Raw genomic sequence first — 18,832 nt, 5'->3', positions numbered from 1 at the left:
GGTTATGCTGCGGAGAGCAGGCGCCGACGTGCGGCGACGAGAGTACAGAGACCATGCCACTCCCCGCGCACATCAGACGACGAGCTGGCCTCGCCGCACTCACTAGGTTTTACTCTTGCGTGCAGGGTTGCCTATGCCCAAGGCGTTGTAATCAATCCGGCCGAAACAGCACACACAGACTATAAAAATAAATTATTTTATATTCCTCTGCTCCACGAAACAACTTCTCAGAAATATTTATAACTTTTGCTTTCGAAAAATTGTAGCTATTCTTTCTAAAAATAAAAATGATAAAATAAAAATTATTGTACATTTGAAAAAAATATCAATTTGTGCCTGGATAGTTTAACTGATGAGATTTCTCAAATAATTAAGTATGTAAAGTTTTCTTTTTTATGGTAGCTATGTAATTGTTTTTATTTTCAATTTAATTTTTTATTATAGTTATAGTTTTAAATTTTATGTATTTTTGTATCAGTGTACTTCTTTGCCTGTCATAACAGTCAATTTTCATTTTTTTTGTACATCAAGAATTTAAACTAATTAATTAAAGGTTTTTGTGAATTTTTCATAAAAAGGTTTTGTCCTACAGTAAAATTACCGCACGCAGACATTAAGTATGCTGGTAGCTCTCACATAAACTATAGTTTTGAGTGTTATACTTCCCTATATGTAACTTTGAGTATTTGTGTGAATTACTAAAAATAAAAATTCTAATTAAAAAAAGTGTTTACCTAGAACACTTTCAAAAAGAGAGGTTTCTTTGTTAATTATGTCATAATGTATGATACAATGGCATCAAATATCCATCACATTGTAAGAAACAAATTTTGTATGCACTAATAGGGTGCCATCCCATATTATTTTTATGATTTTTTTAAATAGGACTAATTCACATCATGGCGACAACTCTATCCCCGCGATTGTAGTTCAGTTTCAAATGGTTTTCAGGGTGACTATAGCCTTTAGAAACTGAGATTGATAGTAAGAAATTTCTTCCCGAAATATTTGGGGTGAGTTTCCGAACAACCTGTATTTGATCTTGATGTCAATATTTTTGAAAACTGCATCATGAATAAATTTTAATTTTCCTTCAATTCCTTTGTGCTAGGTAAAATCATCGTCTGTTATAACAACAGCTTTGAACTAAACAGATACCGAATTATTTTCGCTTAAAAAATGAAACGTTTAATATATTTAAATATGTGATATATTTTACCATATAAAATCATCTTATTCGAACTTATAAATACACAGAAAGTAAATTTCACGCTTGAATTGGTACAGTAATGGGGTTTTCTGTGTTAAATATTTTTACCAAAATATCTGTGGTTACAACAGTAAATGTCATAAAAATTTTAATAAAAATATTTTACAAAACTATGTTACAATTGTAAGCTACTATATATTCACTGTATTAAACTATCCAAAATTTAAGGCAACATAAGAAAAAAATTAAATAAATATATATACTTTTTTCATTTCCTGTAATTTTTTAATAAAACTGGTATGCTGTTTGTGTTAAGTAAGTACTATTTGTTGTTTTTAATTAATTAATAATGCTTTATCAATTAAGTGGAAGTGAACTCTATCACCACATCACAAGCCACGTTTCTAATCTTGATTAAGCAGAAATCATTCCAAAATCCTGAAACAATTTAAAATTACATCAATCAAGTTTAAAAATTAATTATAAATTTCTTATGTATGTATCATATTGTAAAACGTTTTACTTACCGTACATTTAATTATTAATTTTCATGTCAGCAAATTATGTAAGAAAGTACGATTTTACTGTAAGCAATGGTCTTAAAACAGTAGTGATAAATTGCTAATGTTTCGAAATTAATATACGTTTCGGCATTTATTTTTAAAATGTTTTAGTGTTGTTTCTTTATAATATTAAAAAATAGTTTAATGTATATGTTTACTACACGCTCACAGATTGGGGTTAATTCTTTAGATCTTATAACGTTTTACCTCCTATGCAAATGTTTTTGGGATGTTATCGAACTGTTGGTACACTACGGTTTATTTAACATGGATAATTATGTTAATATATTAAAAATAATTACATTAAATTTGGTTTTAGGTATGAGTAACTTAATAAATTCAGCGTTAAAACCTTCTTATCAAATTTAATGAGAGGTTACTGTTAACTTTGAAATAGTACTTCGTTACAGAAACAATAAAAGTAATCATCATAAAAATGTGTATTTAAGACTCAATTTTAAATAGTTTAGACAAATTCTACCAATGTTGGGTGAGGCTGAAATCTTATATTATATTAGAGAGGTTTTTCCTCCTTCATTGTTGGGAAAAGAAAAAAAAACCTAAGTCTGCAGAAACGATACTTAAGTTTAAAATGTCATACTTTATTTCGTTACAAAACTACGTTGTGTGACATTCTAGGTTTGTAAGTGTAATGAACTTGCCACGCCCATATTTTAACAAAATGATGAATATTTCTTATAGTTTTTACAAAATAATAAGCATTATAAGTAGGGTGTATAGAGATACACTGAGAACCTTATTATACTGTGTTTATTACAAATAAAGGCGCATCTTAATAAAAAAATTGCCGGTATGATTATTGAAGTACGCTCACCAATATTGTCACCATGCCACAGATTAAAATATGTGACAGTAGTTAAATACAGATCAAATTTTTTAAATATATGTATAAACATTACGTAGAAATTATTAAACTAATGAATTCAGAACTATTATTGGCGGAAGAAAACTCACCCTGTCAGTGAACGCTGTTCTGTCGGCAGCCATGTTCTTCCCTTGGCGTCAAATTGGACACACACACGTGGGAAAAATAGTGTAACGGGGAATAGACGGAAATCGCGAAAAGTGTGTTATACGACCCGGCAGTCGACAGGTTTATGAGCACTTTCCTCCAAACTCGCATCCACGATTACACCACGTTGCAATCTGAGTGAACACACGCATTGGCTGAGAGAGCGTCAAGTGTGTGTATTTAAAAGCGTGCGAGTTTTAGTTTTTCGAGACGCGAGCATGCTTAGGTATTGTCGTCCCCTGGCCAAGTGTGGTGCCGCCTGCTCGCGAAGAGTCTTCCCGCGGTTTCCTGTTTCCCCTGGAAGGCGACTGGACGTCAGGAGAGCGGGCGGTCCAGTTCCGGCGTCGCACCCATGTCCCGCTGTGCCCCACCCCGCCGGGGGGCCCCGACCTACTTGGCTGCCATGCGCGCGGTGCCGCCTTCAGCCCGTGACAGCTCGCCCGAACGGTCTGGCCGGAATGGGAGCGGCTGGCTGCGGCCCGGCTCAGCACAGGGCGAGTCCAAACCCGCCCCGGCGGGAGGGGTGGCGGGCAGCTCGCCGGGGAAACAAACCCTCCCCCCCACTCCGCTTCTCATACCACCCCTCCCTCTGTGCGCGCGGCCGGGAGATTACCGGTGGTCTCGGCGATCGCTCCCGTGCAGGGTGTCCACAGTTAGTACTTTCGTACTAGATCTAGCACTTTTATAAGTTTTTTTAGTGGTCAAGTACAGATCTAGTACTTTTTTTTTCTTTAATATAATATTATTACAGTAACTCCAATATGTTTTATTATTAAGCGTAATTATTTTTAAAAACAATGGAATGTATGTGTGTGTTTGGTGTGATATATTTAAGTTAGAGCATTGCAATGTCATAATAACTTCCTAAATTGTTAAAAACCATAACAAATTATAATTTAGTACTTTTTTTTTCAAATCTAGTACTTTTTTTCTCGCCTATGTTGGTACGAAATATTTTTTTTCCTTGTGGACACCCTGCTCCCGAGTTCTCCCTGTGTGCATCGCGTGGACAGGGAGGCAGGCTGGGCTGGTCGGTTTCAACACCTGCCCGCGGTTGTCGTTGCTGTGTCGTCGGCCCCTGGGAAGATCAAGAGTCGGCGGCCGCGACTGGAACAGGCCGACACCTTCGTTTGCAGTTACTAGCGACGGGGGTGGGCCATCCCCGTCGAGGGAAAGTAGTGTTATCTGTTGCGAAGGTAGAAGAAGATACCTGACTTGCGAGGAGCCGAGGTCCCCGGCGAAAAAAGAAGCAAAATTTTGTTTTTGCGGCCGGACGGCGGCGTGGCCAGTGGGCAGCTTGGTGTGTGGCGCGCAGCCGCCGCGTGGCGCTAGAGGCCGCAGTGACGCGCCCGTTCGCCGTCCGAGGGCAGCATGCACTGCGCGCGTCTTCGTGGGGTTGCGAGCTCGCAAGGCCGAGTACAGGGGGCTCTCTCGCAACTATACACGTTGATATTCCCCCGAGATTGACTGGCCGGGCCCCTGCTCGACTGCAGTGAGCACCATGCTGTCACGTGTTACAGTTGTACAGAACACAGCACACGGTCAAGCCATTAAATCACTTAACCTCGCCAGTTATTCGACAAGACTTGGAAAATGGGGGGGGGGGGGGGGTGCCCCTTCTCCGCTACATTTGTCTTCTAAACAAATAATTTTGCAACGCACCGCGGACCAGGCACGGGGCGAACTCGGCGATATCTAAAATAAAACTTCTTAGCTCGTTAATCTCATGTTCAATTAAAGCCATGCATGGGCGTCGCAACCGGGGGGGACGGGGGGGGGGGACACGTCCCCCCTCCCCCCAATATTAAAAGTGTTCAATATCGTCCCCTCCAATAATATATTTAGTTTCGTAGTTATATTAAAAATATGATTTCTGTGATATAACCCATATGTTGCGCAATTAATGATATTGTGTGGATATAGCACCAGCAGATATGTTAACTGTGTTTTTACAAATTTGTTCTCTGAAAATATTTTTTTATAAAAAATAAATTATATATTGCAATCAACTAGAATTAGAATATTTAGGAAAGAAAAATGCCTAAAAACCACCTTTTTGCACCGACAAACCCCAAATTTTCCTGTGGGAGGACCCCCGGACCCCCTCCCCCCCCCCCCCTCTTTTTTTTCCAGGGGATGGATATTCCTCAACATCTAAATTAATTGAAGTCCCCCCCCCCAAAAAAAAAATATATCCTTGCGACGCCCATGAAGCCATGACACTTAACTTCAAACTTGAGGGTCATGTGTGACCTTTGGTCGCCTGGTACTTCCTCGCGGGCTCCCCCCGGTGTCTTCTTAACGCCACGGCGACATTCCAGTTGCGGCTTCACTGCGGGCTTCACAGACAGCATCCTGAACGACTTCCGTCGTGTGCCCGCCCGTGTGGCGTGGCGTGTTTGGTGTACGCCGTCGCCGCAGACCGTCACAATTTCCCACCTCCTTCCGTTTGGGTTTGTTTTTGATTGTGGATCCGAGACCGGATAAACTCGGGTCGTGAAGCGTGAAACTGGGACACATTTCAAAGAACTTTTCCGAAATTAATTATTTGTATTGTTACTATTTACCGCGGGTTCGTAAAGGATATCCCAATTAAAGATTTTATTACACTACACAGTTTTATTTATTGCCACTACTTATGTCACAAAAATCTTCTAAAATGGCAAATAATTAATTACACTTAAAGAAAGGTCTACTCCCCAGTCACTCGTTCCACACACCTCGTTGGGCCGCACCTCTGACACCTCGCTCGCAACTTCGCTCGGGACTCCGCCGCGCCCGCGACTCTGTCGCCCGGAAACTCCGTCGCGGGAGAACTCCCAACTGAACACTCCGAACTGACTCCTCGGACATATATATATATATATATATATATATATATATATATATATATATATATATATATATATATAGACCCCGGCGCAATTCCAGAACTCACGAGAGCGGCCGGGGCCTGTCGCGTCATCGCGAGCCGTCCCGACGGCAGAAATCTCTCGAAAACACGTGTCGGCGGCTCGCGTAACTCCCAGCTGTCCGGTGTCAGTTACGCGTCAAAGGCATGGCGCCGCGCGGGGAGTGCGGAGGGCTGGAGGGAGATAAAGCGGCGACCCAGGTGCGCACGGCACATCTCATGTTACGGCGTGCACCTGCGCGTTACGCGGCCTTGCTCACGTTCGTAACAATATGTTTAGCCTCAACTTACACGTTTCAAGCATTGTGCTCACGTGGCAATTTCCCCTCAGTTCGAATCATGTTGTAATGCATCGACACTATTGCTGTATATACAGCATTATTTTGTCGAGCACTTCATCCGGAAGCTAAACCGCGTAACCAACCTAAATATACAATACAAATATTTGGGCAGGCTCACACGAAGGCGAACTGAGGCACTTGGATGTACTGCGGGTTGCGTTCATACAGGAATGCTACGAAACATACTTTATACACCGTGATGAAAAACGTAACGGGTTGGTGGAAAGCACCTGCTACGCCTTAACTAATGCGATCATATTTGCTAATGTTTAAGGATTGTGCGTATCACTGCAAGAATCATTCGAGGTGAAACAGTATTTTTGTAACAGTCTGTATAGTTAATATGTCCGCAGATAATATGTAAGTCGAGTAACTAAGATATTTAGCTGAAATTATTTTATATGAACAACAAATTTTACCAGCCTTAATTTTATAGTTTTTCTCTTCATTAAAACCACACAAAAAAACATAAATAATGTTTATTGATAAAAATCGTGCAATATCATTTTTTAGTATTTTTTCCATACTTGTCATAATTAATTAACATTCAATTCAACTATGTGGAAGCCCTCCTTAAAATAAAAAAATAAACAGTATCCCTCCACCAGCTGATAGATTCAACTTTACCATGATGAGCCTAGTGGCTGGCGTGCATTTGAATACACGCGAAACTAATACCATATGAGTATTCTATAGTTTTATTTATGAGATGTTCATAATCATTAATATGTTATTTTTACATCAAATCTTGACCCTAATATTAAAAAATATACAAATTTAATTGGCCAATCAGGTTCAATGTATCGTTGAGACATGCAACTGTGTTTCTTGATTTTCTGCCAACGTGGTAAGGTGCAGGCCCTGGCTGGTCGTGTGTGCGTTGAATTAAATGCAGTTTTCAGACACTGGCTATTTTCAAATGTCATATTCCGAAAGTGTTCGAGTAGATGTGAATGGACTGTGTGTGTAATGTTGCGAGCACTCCTCCTCAACTGCCGCTGCCGTCGTCGAAATGCCCCAGACCAGCTGCGCCTACAGCCAATGACACGCTTCCGGGGACGAATAGCCAACCCCTTCCACCCAGAGGCGGATTCAAGGAAAGGAAGAATTTTTCCCTCCCCAAGAGCCTAACCTTGCAGAAAAAAAAAATGGAATACTGTTTATTCACATCAACCCAGATGCATTTGTCAAAGCACAGACCAGAAAGACGTTTCGTATTATTAATGAGAAATGTATGCCCTTTTCGAGGAATTTCTCATTATTAAGCTGGCAACACTGTTTGGTAACTGTAGTGTTCAATATTGTTTTGCGCGCTGTAAAAGTAAACAAGCAGCAGGACCGTGGTAGTGAGTGTTTTATTCGGTAAACCATTTGTTTTATGAGCTGTTTGACTGCAAGGTGAGAGACTCATAGAATACCCTACTTTAGTTACTAAAAAAAGCCTTGCATTGCAGTCAACACAAGTTTGTGTGAGATATTAGAAAGATATCTCACTATGTTATAGAGCATAAATCAAGGAAGTATTGTTAAATAAAGTAGAACTTTTTTGTGCATCTTATTGGACCTTAAGGTTAGTTTTCAAACGAAAATGTTACCAGGATGTGAGTTAATATTTTTTACAGGCATGTTTTAACATGATTTTTAATTTCTTTTTCAACTGAAAATTAATTGTATTATAAATTTTTGGGACACTTGTAGGCTTTTCAGTGTTACAGAAGGTATTTTTTAAATGGTGAAATATATGTTTTAGTAAGGAATAATAACCGAGGTATTAAGTATATAGAAAGAGACTTAGGTAAATTGTCCCATGAACAGTGTGTTGTCGATATCTTTAAATGTTATAGGAAAGAAGTCCTCAACTTACATATTTGGTAATGTTATTTTGTGATTAACTGGAGGGGACTGGTTCCCACCCCCTTTTTTCCAAGACTTATCACTGGGTCCGTCCCTGCTTCCACCCGTCTGGAACTCATGATCCTTCACGGTACTAACCGGGGTGCGTGAAAATGATGATCAGATTGTATAAGGAAGTCCCAGGGAATGGGTAGGTATGTGCTGTTGATTTTGACAACCTGGTGGAAATTTCGGAATCGTCTCGAAGATGTGAGTCAGGTCAAGATTGTGTTGTGGTCTATGTAATGGGGTGGATGCCACCACACAAAAAACATAGTTTCATCAAAAACATGTAGCAAAACCCAGCATAGTTACCATGGGGGAAAAATAGCTTAACTCCAAGTCTTTGTGAATAAGAAAGAAATGTGTGCAAGGAAGACAATGACATACGGTAGGTGGCATTGTTACCAATCTAGATATACCAACGCCCTCCCTCTCTTTAGAACTTTCCATGCCAATCGAAGAGCGACAAATAATGGCCCCTAACACCTGCGTCCCGAGAACACCTGAGCACTCCCGAAACAGCTTCGACCGAGCGACACCCAAGCTGAGCCGAGCGACACTGAACAAGCAGAGCCAGCACACTCGATAACCAGTCTAGTCCCCACCAAATCAGCTAGACAAATGTGTGTGAAACAGTCGGTGCTCCTCTAGTCCGCACAAGCCACAATGGTATATCGCCGCCTCGCCAGAGCATGTGCGACCAGAACGCACCCCAGTGCTATGCAGGGCAAGAGAGTGTAATGCTACCAGCTCCAGCCACCACCGGTGTATCGATCGTCGCCAGAGTGGCAATCGACCAGTATTGTTGCTGTTACTTTGCTCCTCATTAATACTGTTCAAAATTAAACTAGGCAATTATTAGAAAATATTACCATTCCAATAATTATGAACTAAATATTAACCACTATATGTATTAGCATGATTAGGCTGAGAGTATAGCCTGCATTACTGTTTTGCACACGGCACATTTTCGCGGGATTGAAGTTTGGGGGGGGGGGGGGGGCACGGAATCCACAGCCTCTGCAGTTGGCCATCACTCTTGAAGTAGACTAGGTATGTATAGCCCCACGGGGCCCATCAACCTTGCTTTTCTTAATTTACCACTACACTATTGTAAGTCGTTCTGCACTTGGCCCCGCGGGCAATCTGTACAGCCGGCCGGTAGTCACTGAACGCTTAACTTGAATATGTGTACCTTCATGAGGGACGTTTTATATTTTACGTAATTTTTTTCATTTTCGTCTGGGTGCACGTCGCGACCCAGAGTTCAACAATTAGGACTCAATTCATTGAAATGTTCTCAATTACATCCACGCATGGCTGCCGGTTAGGTGAAACGCAGCGGCTCTTTTCAATTAATATGGCCCGAGGACTTTCGGGACCCACATTTAGTTCCACCTACATGGCGTAGTTCTTAGATTTTGGTGTTATGCCAAGGCAATATTTCTGCTTAATTAGTAATACTAGTAGCCTATGCGTCAAGTGATCATTTCGTATGTCATTGGTGTTAAGGGTTTTTGAATTTGTTTTTGACCATTGGGGGATGGCCGCAACATGTAAGCACATTTCCCATGTAGACAAACGTGGCCTACCGCAGATTCTCATGGTTAGTGAATTAGTTTTGTAGAAACTTGGCGCATTTAGTCCATAGACAGCCCAGCGCTGGCTAAGATGGAAAAGATCGCAAACAGTACCTTCTACCCGAGGATAGGTGCACGAACGTGGCCCGTCACTAATGAGGTAGGCAATGTAAAACTCGATAACATGTTACTTGTTTCGAAAGAATAATGTGTTGGGTTATTTCCAACTGCACCAAAAATGGGGCTGGCCACGGGGCCGATGCAAAAGGATTTAAAACTAATGATGATGGTTACAGTCGGAGATGACAAAATGTTATAAGACCCTGTGGTCCGCGGATGTGTCCAACCCCTGCGTCGAGCGAATGGCGACTAACATGGACCCGGGAGCCTGGAGCTACCCAGGGTCACATTCAGATTGCAGAAAAGACTCGGCCTGATATTTGCGGAATAGTCGCACAGTAAACAATATTCTTTTTAATGGGAAAGACGAGTGATGAAGTTATTTTAATTAATAATTAGTTATTAAATTAATAAATAATAATGTTTTGGGATATATGTCCGGTAGACGAATACATACACAGCAGAGGCGGAAGAACAACACTACCTACTCGATAGCCGTGCGGGCAGCTATCAACCCATCGACCTCGGGGTTTTTCCCTTCGCTGCACTTACACAAGCGGTGCGATCGCTGTATGCACATGCTAAGGGGGCGTCAATGTGGCATAACGGCTGATGGAAATTTAGGGCAACAGTGGAAAAAGAAAAAAAAAACATTATATACTTAAGATAAATGCATTTAATCTGAAATATGAGAACACAAACAATGGCCAACATACTTAAACAAAAGAGAAACAAAATATTGAAGCAAATAAAGGTATTGACAACAATCGATATCTCCAAAGAGGTTCATATAAGTACACTTTCCAACAACGGAATGTGCGACAGAGGAGCACCGACGGTTGGCCTAAAAACAATACGATAGAAAATTATATTTTTAGTAGTCCCAGAAGCCACTATTCTTGAAGTTTGTACATTTATATGCTTTCCCAATATTTGCTAAGGATTTGTTCTATTAAAAGGTATGTTTTTTATTTACTATTTTTATTGTAAAAATCAATGCACAAATTCATAACAAACTTTTTGAACGAACAAACATCACACAAAATTTATTTTTTACACATAGAACACGAAAATGTAAATAGAGATTGATCTTAGCAAACAGAAACTGTAGGCTGAAAAAAATAATAAAATGTCTTTAAAATAATCCTATTGTTTATAAATATCTAAATATGTGACTAATTTTTTTATAAAAATGTATGTTTTGTATAAACAAAAGTACATAGTTATTAATAAATTATGTTAACTATTTTATTGTAGTTACTATGGCTGTAATTAGATGATGGCCATGTCCGTTTTAATACATAGTAGTAAGTGTGTGAAGCCATTTTTTTCTTCAGCTAATTGGTTCATCGCATTCGTTAAACGCAAAAATCATCCGATGAAGTGTAGTGTTTTAAATGAATTTGTTTATTAAGGTGACTTTTTAACGATGGAGATTCTAATTTATGCTTACTGAAAAACATCAAACGTTATCACGCACCATTTCCACGATGTTTTGGACGGAACAATATGGTGATGGCGAGGTTAAAAGTAACTTCAAATATGTCACAGATAGGCAGTCTCCTGACGATTCTTATCTCAATGGGTGAAACGTGTTATACGTTATTCCACATAAAAATGTCCACTCCTGCTACCATGAGGGATTGGCTAACAGTTTTGTTGGAAGCTTATAGCAGAGCCTGGACGAAAAATTCCATTGTGTAATACAGGCTTAACCAACATCAGACATTTTCAAGCATCATTTCCACTATGTTTTGAGAAAAATATGGTGTTGGCCAAGCTAAAAGTGACTTCAACTATGTCACAGCACGCAGTATCCTGACAATTCCACCCTCCAGAGTTTCTTTAATATTTGATACAAGTTAAATGTATAATTCTTATTTTGAAGTGAAACTTCTTTGCTGAGGGGGGCTACAATTTTCGAGCGATACGAAAATTCCGATTGCATGAAGGGAATAGTGAGGCACATAGTAGGGGAATCATGAAAGAAGGGGATTAGTTAGGTGCATGGTGGTGGAACCGGTGAGGAGAGTGCGTCAACAGCAACGCCACTCCAATGCATGCACCAGCGGTCGAATGGTAAGATGGCAAGTATCTACAATTATTCATTTGTCTGGCAAAAAGTTACTGATTTTTGCAATTAACTTTATAAGTATAATTCATTTTTAAGTGCATAGTGTGATTGTAAATGTAAATAATTTATCTTACTCGAAACGCACACTTTGTTTTTATCATAAACCCTATTTAAAACCTATAAAAAGGTTTTGATTTTTTTAACGTACAGTACAAAATAGATAAATCCAATTGGATAATTAAGTAGCTATACTTAATTAAATTAACCATGCTTCCTGCTGTACATTGCAATACAGCTCATTAAAATTATTCCTGTGATTTATAAAAGTGTAATATTTATAAAATGTGTCTTGGATGACTATGTAGCCTAATAATGTAGTGGCTATTGACATATTTAGGGCCAATTTCACCACATTGTTCTTAACAGTAGTTTAAAGTTACGTAACCTTTTTAAACTTCTGTTAAGTTTTGTCACTTCACCACACCCTTCTTGTGTTTCTTTAAATTAATGTTGCTAAGTAAAGTTTAACTTTATAATAAAGATTATTAAACATTCAATTACAAGCAGTAGCCATTGTATTTTGTTTGTTTGTGGGTTATAACAAGTTAAGTTTGTAAACAAATATATTTAATGAAAAATGGTAAGTATTTAATTACTTAAATATTCGTTACATTAATTTTACAAACAAGTTTTTCTAAAGTACATAAAATGTTAACATTTTGTTAGATTATTTCTTATCGATGAAATTCAATACCTATGTGTAATAAAATTATGAAAATGTCTCAATGATGTTTTCAAAAGTGCATGTAAAATTTGGATGCAATTGATAAGTACTATATGAAATATCATTTTGGCCTTTGATCTTTCTTGCTTAGGTTATTGTGTGAAATCATGTTTTCAATAAATATGTAGGTCTTTATTCGTAGTAACTTAATATGTTAGAATTATACGTGATATTCAACTCATAAAGATGTCCAAGCATTTTGTATTAATCTTTATGGAATAAATTGAAAGGTACTTTGGGTCATTGTTCTATAATGGTTCAGGTTTGTTTCAACACTGTGGTGATATTGGTTTTAACCTCTTAGCAACCTCTTTGCATGAACATTGTTTAACCTTCAATATTACCTCTTATTTAAATCTATGTATTAATTCATGTAAATATCTAAGTCATGTTTTGTGCTTAATAAAGCCCTAGTTTCTGAAGATAAGGTTTATTATGTCAATTTATTAAGCACATTCTATCAAGAAACATTTAATACAAACAATGGACAAGTATTTCAAGCCCGAGAGATTTGAAGCAGATCACACAACTGGGAAAAGCTCCTCACAATGGAATCACTGGAAGAAAACATTCGAAGTCTTCACAGCATCAATCAAGGCTTCTGAAGCTGATAAGCTGTTACTACTCTACAATCATGTGAGTCACAGTATATACGAACTTATTAGCGAATGTACTTCTTATGCGTCTGCAATCGAAAAGCTAGATCCACTCTTTATTAAACCTAAGAATGAAATATTTTCAAGGCATAAACTAATGAGCCGACACCAGCAACCTGATGAAAGTGTAAATCAATTCTTACAATCTTTGTGTCTCCTTAGCTCTGACTGCGAGTTTAAAGATGTTAAAGCAGCAGCTTATAGGGACGAATACATTAGAGATGCATTTATAAAAGGTCTCTCATCGAACAGTATCCGACAACGTTTGTTAGAAAACGCAACTCTTAGCCTGGATGAAGCATTTGCAAAAGCACGATCATTAGAATCAGCTCATATAATTTCTGAATCCTATATTCCTAGCCAGACACCTTTAGCCTCAACTGAGCCGGTTCAGCAACCAAATTCTCCTGTAACCACAGCCAGCAGTAGTCAGAAATGTTTCTTCTGTGGGTTCCCTCGTCATCCTCGTTCTTCCTGTCTAGCGCGAGAAGCTACGTGCAAACTCTGTGGTAAGAAAGGTCATTATGCAAAAGTCTGTAGGTCAATTAAGCCCAAAGATCGTACTGCCGCCTTACCTGACTCTCCTCAAGACACAGATGACTTCTCAACTGTTGCTTGCCTTCCTGCTAAGTCTCTGGTTTTCCCTACTAACCAATCTAATCGTAATCGTAAGACCAAACCAACATCTTCCAAAACATCAGCTGCTTCTCCAACTAGCCTTTCCAAAACCATTGTCAAACTGAAAGTAAATGGTTTTCCAGCTGAAGGGCTAATAGACACTGGGAGTTCGGAGAGTTACATAAATGATGGTTTTGTCTCCAAACATAAATTAAAACAATATCCTACATCATCTGAAGTAGCTATGGTATCGTCCTCTTTGGCCATGCCTATAAAAGCTTATTGTTCCGTAGATTTACAAATCTCGGACAATATATACAGAAAAACAAAGCTTAACGTTCTAAACAACTGTTGCGCAGATGTTATATTAGGGCACGATATATTTAAGCAGCATTCCACTCTCTCGATAGTTTTTGGTGGTAATAAACCTGAACTGCAAATCAGTAGCTTAGCATGTGCCAAAGTCGGTCCGGCCACCCTCTTCGAACACTTAACACCAAATTGTAGACCTATCGCGATCAAGTCCAGACGACACTCAAACGAAGACGAAAAATACATTCAATCCCACATAGAAAAACTTCTCTCTGACGGTGTCATTGAAGAAAGCAACTCACCCTGGAGGGCGCAGGTACTAGTCGTGAGTGGAACACATCGAAAACGTATGGTCGTCGACTATTCTCAGACTATAAACCGATACACGATGTTAGACGCTTACCCAATCCCTTCCATAGAGAAAATAGTTTCCGATGTAGCTAAATATAATATCCACAGCACAATAGATCTCAAGAGCGCATATTATCAAATACCAATAAGGGTTGAAGACAGGCCATACACCGCTTTCGAGGCAGCAGGAAAACTCTGGCAATTCAAACGTATACCAATGGGCGTCACCAATGGAGTGTCTGCGTTCCAGAGGAAGATGGACGAGATCAATACCAAAGAAAGACTACAAGGAGTTGACATCTACTTGGACGATGTGACGGTGAGCGGAAAAGACCAATCTGAACACGACTCCAATCTACGAAAATTTTTAGACGTCTGCAAGAAATATAATTTAACCATTAATCAAGAAAAATCCCATTTCAATTTGAAGTCTCTTAAGCTCCTCGGTTATCTCATCGAAAACAATATACTCAAACCAGATCCCCACAGACTTAAGCCACTGATTGATTTCCCTATCCCTAGAAACAAAGCATCCTTGCAACGAGCACTAGGGATGTTCGCTTATTATTCTAAATGGATTTCAAAATTTTCAGATAAAATACGTAGATTAGTGAACTGTAAAGTATTTCCTATAGCCCCTGAACTAATCCAAGACTTCAACAATTTACGGAACTGCATAGTTAAATCCTTCGTCGTTAACATAGAGGAAGACATCCCATTTTGCGTCGAAACAGATGCCTCTGATGTCGCCATCGCCGCCACTCTGACTCAAAACAAGAGACCAGTAGCCTTCTTCTCGAGAACCCTCACTAAGAGCGAACAACACCATTCAGCTGTCGAGAAGGAAGCTTATGCGATCATTGAAGCCCTTTGGAAGTGGAGGCATTACTTGATAGGAAGAAAGTTTCAACTTATAACCGACCAGAAGTCTATTTCTTACATGTTTAACATTCGGCATCCTGGTAAAATCAAGAACGAAAAATTTACAAGATGGCGGTTAGAACTTGCTCCTTACAACTATGACATCATCTACAGACCGGGGAAGGAGAATGTGGCGGCTGACGCTCTCTCTAGGACTTGCGGCTCGCTCCATACCTTCGACAGACTTGTCCACTACCACAAGGTTTTGTGTCACCCAGGGATCACCCGGATGGCTCACTGGGTGAAGATTCAGAACCTTCCCTACTCCATCGACGAGATACGCCGAGTCACGTTTTCCTGCAGAACATGCTCCGAAATCAAACCTCGCTTTCACAACAAGCGGAGCACCCTCATCAAGGCCACAACACCCTTCGAACGGCTCAGCGTTGATTTTAAGGGACCATTACCATCCAACACTCCTCGGAAATATCTGTTAACGGTAGTCGACGAGTACTCCAGGTTCCCTTTTGCCATCCCTTGCAACGACCTATCCTCCACAAGCGTCATTCAAGCACTAAATCATATCTTTACACTCTTCGGATATCCTTCATACATTCACACAGACAGAGGCACATCCTTTATATCCAGAGAACTTCAATCATTCCTACATTCCAATGGAGTTGCTACTAGTCGTACTACACCATACAATCCGTGTGGAAATGGCCAAGTAGAACGTTACAATGGGATAATATGGAGAACTGTATCGCTGGCGCTGAAAACGAAGGGACTCGTGATAACGCAGTGGGAGAAGGTGTTACCTGAAACGTTGCACTCCATCCGCACACTGCTCTGTACTGCTACTAACGCTACACCCCACGAACGTATGTTCTACCATAAGAGAAGGGCCAGTTCTGGAGTTACTCTTCCTTCGTGGCTTACTACACCAGGGAAAATTCTAATGAAGAATCACGTCCGTCAGAGTAAATATGACCCCCTGGTGCAAGAAGTAACTCTGCTTGAGGCGAACCCTGACTATGCTCTGGTTCAACTTCCAGATGGTAAGGAGACAACAGTCAACCTCAGGCATCTTGCTCCTGCAGGGGATATTGTCAACAATGAACCTAATTTAGAAGACGTGAATTTTCCAAACCTCGCTGATGATCCTAATCAACACACTGAAGCATCTGAAGACACCCAGCTGAACCTCACTCCGGAAGATTCACCTGAGAAGAACATGAATGATCAAGACCTACCTCAAGTGAACCCAATTCCGACTCCACCCAGATATCCTCCCAGACCTCAACCTCCACTCCGGAGATCTTCCCGCACCACTAGACCTTCTGAATATCTCAAGGACTATGTCCTTAAATGAAGAGGGGGCGAATGTGGTGATATTGGTTTTAACCTCTTAGCAACCTCTTAGCAACCTCTTTGCATGAACATTGTTTAACCTTCAATATTACCTCTTATTCAAATCTATGTCTTAATTCATGTAAATATCTAAGTCATGTTTTGTGCTTAATAAAGCCTTAGTTTCTGAAGATAAGGTTTATTATGTCAAACACAATTAAAATGAGAACAGATAGCCATATTAAGTGTAAATGGTTATATATATAACTTTGATTACAACCAAAAACTAAACAATGAATTATTAACAATTAGAATATGAACTAATTAATGTAAAATCTATCGCATAAAATTATATTTGAAAATATTTCTTCGTACAAATAATATAAACGACATTGGGTTGATGGAAACATAAGCAGAAGTTAACTTTCCGTTAGCACATTCTTTCTTTGCCGTAACCCGGCCTCTGTAAAAGGCCCGGGAAGTACCTGACGGGCGTTACGGGCGTCGCAGTGCTGCTGTTATCCTGGGGGACGCCAGGCTAATGGAACACTAGGCCGTTGGTGATGGGTCATGGGTACTCTGCCCCCGCGTGCCCCGCCAGGTACGTGGCTTCAAGTCTAACCTGAAATCCCCTGAGGTCGCTTGGCCGTGTGGAGGACGGGGTGGCGCTATATAATCGTAAGCGACACCGGTTATGTTGATTTACGTTTAATTAACGGATTTCTCCGGTGGTATGCATGGGTACTCAGTACTCCCTATGCGTACTCTACACAGTGGCAGAACCGCTACAAACCTATGCGAATGCACTATGCAGCGTCTGAGTCGTTGTACAGTTACATTAACACATGCTGATTACAGAACAAAACACGACACTGAATGAATTCGCCGCTGTAGTCTCGCGGGGCGCGGTTACGAGTGTTCTGAAGACGGCCAGTACCGAAAGTTAACTGTCTTAGGGTGGCTCAGTGAGTGTAACCTTAAATTACACCTTGCACTTACTTGTGGTTGCAGCCGGCAGGCGTATGCACGGCGGTTTATCGAAACCATGTTGGCTGGAGTCGGCCAGTGCCGTACGTGGTGTGGTCCGCGACGCGGTGCGGAACCACTAACGAAGGCTGTCGGGATAAGCCCAGGCCCGCAAAATACATGCCGAGTCGACGTGATCAGCTATGAAGTAAAAGAAAAGGTTTAGATGTTAAAATGACTACAAACTGAACGATTGGTGAAACAAAGTGAAAAGTTGCTCACGGATACACGTCTTGACCCGGCGCGGAGTAGTTGGAGACTGCCGAACATGGCCGCCTCGCCTTTGATAGTCGGCGCCAAAAACTTACATAAACTTAATTTGCACTATTATGTATAAGCTAAAAACATGTTCCAGGTGCCCAATTAAAATGTAGCACCTGGTAATTGAATGCTTAAGGCTTAACAATTATTTTAGAGTATTTAATTATTTGAACTGTGGCATCAAGTGGGCGACTGTAAATTTATTAACATATTGTCTCTCTGTGAACTGTATTAGTGGGATTTCTCCTAATCCGACTTGATCATTGTCACGGACACTTTAATTAAGGCCAGTGGCCGCGGTGAATGTTAATGAGGTTCGTTGTCTGCTCCGTGCGTGCGGTGCTCGCACAGAGTGGCTACGACACACTTGTTTAATGTCTGGGAATTAGTAATTTTGTCCTAATGTCTTTTCCCTTAATTGTTTTATGGGTTCGAGCCCCAGGGGTTCCGTGCCCTTAAGTTTCTTTATGTCTATTGTGGTCACGCCCGAGGCGCTCGCCTGACTCTTTCCCGCTGGGCTTGGGGTGCGCTCCGAAAATGGGATCGGATACTAGCGGTGCGGAGCACGGGCTTAGAGGCCATGGTCGGTATGATGTCATATTTAGTTTTTTAAAAAAATGCATTAAAATCATTATCACACTATCATATTTATCTAATTTTCCTTGCTTAAAAATTTGAGGTTATTTAAGTGTCTTGTTTTTGTCTTCAAGTATCACCTGACACTATTGTGCTGACATGTGAGTGTGTGCTAAACTTTGGTCAAGAAGTTAAAAAATATAAATATAGCATTTAAAGTTAAGCAATAGTTGTACATCTTAAACGAAAGTAAATATTTGGTGAAATGTTATTCGTTTTTAAACGATTCTTAAGAGTTGTTCTGCCCTG

General features: G+C 40.1%; 2 protein-coding genes across 3 annotated transcripts in view; one reads left to right on the top strand and one right to left on the bottom strand.

Moving 5' to 3' along the window:
• LOC134543285 (cubilin) overlaps positions 1-3,246 on the bottom strand; it is a 295,632-nt gene extending 292,386 nt beyond the window's left edge. Inside the window, exon 1 of the mRNA XM_063388195.1 lies at positions 2,749-3,246. The gene's annotated coding sequence lies outside the window, so the exon portion shown is untranslated. The remainder of the gene's footprint in view (positions 1-2,748) is intronic.
• LOC134543067 (heterogeneous nuclear ribonucleoprotein Q) overlaps positions 1-18,832 on the top strand; it is a 778,099-nt gene that overhangs the window by 662,263 nt on the left and 97,004 nt on the right. The window lies entirely within an intron of this gene.

Source organism: Bacillus rossius, assembly GCF_032445375.1.
Source record: "Bacillus rossius redtenbacheri isolate Brsri chromosome 9 unlocalized genomic scaffold, Brsri_v3 Brsri_v3_scf9_2, whole genome shotgun sequence".
NCBI classification, from domain to species: domain Eukaryota; kingdom Metazoa; phylum Arthropoda; class Insecta; order Phasmatodea; family Bacillidae; genus Bacillus; species Bacillus rossius.
The sequence above is the reverse complement of the archived record's forward strand: the minus strand, read 5'-3'. Positions and strand labels throughout refer to the sequence as shown.